The following is a 3,768-nucleotide window of genomic DNA, read 5'->3' as shown; positions in this document are numbered from 1 at the left end:
TCGGTTTAAACGAGTATCCCTTTTATCTTAATGTAATATACATTTTTATGTGAAATTCATAAAGTCTTCAAAGAAATTATCATCGATAAGCACATGTGGTTCTTAGAAAACCTATTCTACACTCACCTTTTATTCCACATTGTGCAGGGATTATTCGGCGAAGCTGTTCAATATCTGGCTGTCCATATGAAAATTTCCCAACCACAGCATATTGGAGTTCTTCAATGACATTCATTTGATCAACTTCTGATTCAGTGTATTCTGATGATAGCACCCTAAGTGAAAAAGATTCTTGGCCTACGGGAATTTGAGGCAATGGTTGTATTTGGTTGTGTGTTGGGTCATTCAAACTTTAGGGTTTGAAAAGATCTAAATATTGTAAAGCATTAGGTTTGACATTAGGATCAGTCGTATTTTGTGAGGGCTGGCCAGCCACCATTGTGGACTGGCCACCGGCTATGGAGGCCATGTTCACCAAGCTTGAGATCCACGTGTTAGGGTTTTGCATGAAAATAGGAGGTGAGAGAAGAGAGCGTTTGAGAACCCTTTTGGCTGTCTTGCTAATCAATCAAACTCTTTATCTCAAATCTATGTTTATTTGGGGAAAATATTCCTTAAATCTTTGATACCCAATAAACACCGAATATATTAGGAGAGATATTATCAAAGTTGACTTCAAAGTAGCAGACTTTAATTTCTTAGTAGTGTATGTTTTCCGAAATAGTATTACTTTAACATAAACTAAAAAAACTACAAAAAGAATATCAATTTGCATACAAAATTTCTACTATATAGAAGAATCAAGAAGCAGCTCATGTGCAACATGTCTACTTCTTGGCAATTAATTTATTTTTAAGGGCTGTTTAAATTTAATTGTTATCAAATATAAAAATATATTATTACTTTTAAATAGATTAATCAAATTAGAACAAATAGTGTAACAAGGATTACATTAATAAGCAAAAAACAATGAATAGTTGGGCCCGTGCAATTGCATCTAGTTCTTAAAAGAAGAACGATCACAAGATTGTACACAATAGTCATGACGTGGGTTAGTATATTAGGTTTCGGATGCTATTTTTCGAATTGTAGTCAGATAACAATTATTTATTTTATTCAAATCAAAGTCCCAGATATGTGATTTTTTATATATATTACAATTATATCCAATATTAAACACTCTTTGACAACAAATCAAAAATTCTTTTCAAGCTTAGTGCTAGTAAAAATCTATATGAATAGTTAGTAACTTCACTTCAATGTCCGTAATATTAGGTCATTAAGAATTCAATTAGTGTTTGCATTATGTTAAATTCCTTTCTACTAAAAATTCTTTATCCTAGTTAATATGTATTTTTCAGTTGAGGAGAAACAATTAATGTAAATAGTTTAGTCCTTTAGGATACGTTAGGTATGCCTTCATATTCCAAGTAGGATTTATTTGCTTGTGTAGTGAAAAGTTCATAAGTAACCTCAAAATCCTAAATTTTACTTGATCCAAAATTAAATATCGATGGTGATTACAATTTTATCCTAACTTAACTTTAAAATTTAAGGGTATAAAAGTCGTTCAATATTTAAAAAATATTTTGGTCAACCAACATTTATATTCATGCTTTTATAATAACTAGCCTCTATGAACATGCCTCGCATGTTATTCCCTGTCAATCATAATAAATGTTAGGTAATGTTATTTGAAATTATATATTATTTATTTTATGAGTACAAAATACTATTTGATCGTATCCACATAATACTTCTCATTAACATATTGTTTTTTTTTTTTTTGTATATATCCTTTATATTTTTTACCTACGTGGAAAAATATATTTAGAAAAAAGAAGGGCAGCCCGGTGCACAACCACCCCGCTTTAGCAGGGTCGGGAATATGTTAGGACTAAAATAATCCAACTTAATTGAAAAATAATAGTAATAATTTAGAAGAAAAATGCAACCCGACATTCAATAGAGAAGGAAGTACTGGAATCCTTTACTACTTACTCTTTTTTTTTCTTTTTCTTAAACAATCGGATTCCCCTTGTCCGTACTTCGGGATTCGTCGTTCGACACCCGGAAGGCCCCAGGCGGCCGTTCCCAGGTCCGTCCCCGTGGTCACGGCGGCGACCCGCTTCTCGCGCATGACGACCGAGCACGGTCCACGACGGGCCGACAGGTTCGGGGCCCGGGACCCCCGTGCCCACCCCTCGCAGCCAATCCTTTTCCCGAAGTTACGGATCCATTTTGCCGACTTCCTTGCCTACATTGTTCCCATCGACCGTAGGTCGTTCACCTTGGAGACCGATGCGGTTATTAGGTACGGCGGGCGTGGACGGTACTGGTCTCGGATTTCAAGGGCCGTCGGAGGCACCCGAAACCACGCGACGTGCGGTGCTCTTCCGCCCGCCGGACCCTACCTCTACCAGCCGTCGTTTCAGGTGAGTGAGGTGGGCATTCGGAAAAAGTAACTGCTTCCCGAGGCTCCCGCCGACGTTCCCACCGGACTTCTGCTGTCGTCAACCGCCACGTCCGGTTCGAAATTTTTAACCCGATTCCCTTTTTCGGTCACATTTGTCAAAACGCGCTTATCTCGTCGAGGTTAGATCAACTAACCCATGTGCAAGTGCCGTTCACATGGAACCTTTTCACTTACTCGGGAGTTTTGCATTGATATGCTCGTCTAGCATGTATTTGTGCTCATCCCATAAAAAGTACTTAGATTTCCTTCAACTATAATATTTAATAAGACTTCCAATCATACAAATAATATGAATCTTAACGGACATTAACTTCAAAAAAAGAATATGAGCCAGGTAGGTATCTAGAATACAATTATCTCTTTTGAAGAAATACTTTAATTATTCAAGAGACGGATTAGGATTTCAATTGAATTTGATGTCCTAGTATATTACAAAAAAGATTAATATTACAATATTATCCTATATGAAATCATCTTTCAGATAAAATTTCAACTTAAAAAAGGATAAAGGTCGTTCAATATGTGAAGAATATTTTGGTCAACTAGCATTTATATTCATGCTTTTAAAATAATATAGATTAGTTTCTATGTACGTGCCTCGCACGTAAAAATCCTGTTGAGGATAGAAAGATGAAAACATAATAAGATAACAGAAGAGGGTTAATAGAATAGCTTTCAATGTTCGATACGACCAATAATTAACATTGTAATGTGAATACTTGTAATTATGGGACACGCCATCAGCAAGCCGTCAAAACCTTATCTTACAACAATTGCAATTATAAGAAGAATAATTATGTTCCATTAATCGAAAGGTTCTAGAAGCTTTCTCTCCGGTAGGGCAGATTTACCTTATTGTTACAAAAATAGAAAAATAAATAACTAGCCCCCAAATCTTGCACGAAAAAGACATTACAGACTTAAAATTTACCGACATTTACACACTTGTCTGGAATTAAATTAAATTGTCTGGAATTAAATTAATACCCCCATCAAAATTCAAAGCACCAATCTTGTAAGGAGCATTGATTTCCATTCTCTGCGCTAGGTCAGCTACCTCGTCAGACCCATGTCAATCGGGGTTTTCGCATACGCCCATGTTTCTTCCATATTTATAGCATGCTATAAAACAACACTCCTGCACACTGGATTTTCTAAAGTAACCAAGGATGATATATTTGTCAATGATAGTTGGATTTCCATATCCTTTAAAGCCATTTTTAGGATTACTATCTTGGATTAGAGACACATGGCATGGGTTAGAATTAATGGCTAAGATTTAATTGATTAAA

The sequence above is a fragment of the Lycium ferocissimum genome, chromosome 4, assembly GCF_029784015.1.
Source record: "Lycium ferocissimum isolate CSIRO_LF1 chromosome 4, AGI_CSIRO_Lferr_CH_V1, whole genome shotgun sequence".
NCBI lineage: Eukaryota > Viridiplantae > Streptophyta > Magnoliopsida > Solanales > Solanaceae > Lycium > Lycium ferocissimum.
The sequence above is the reverse complement of the archived record's forward strand: the minus strand, read 5'-3'. Positions refer to the sequence as shown.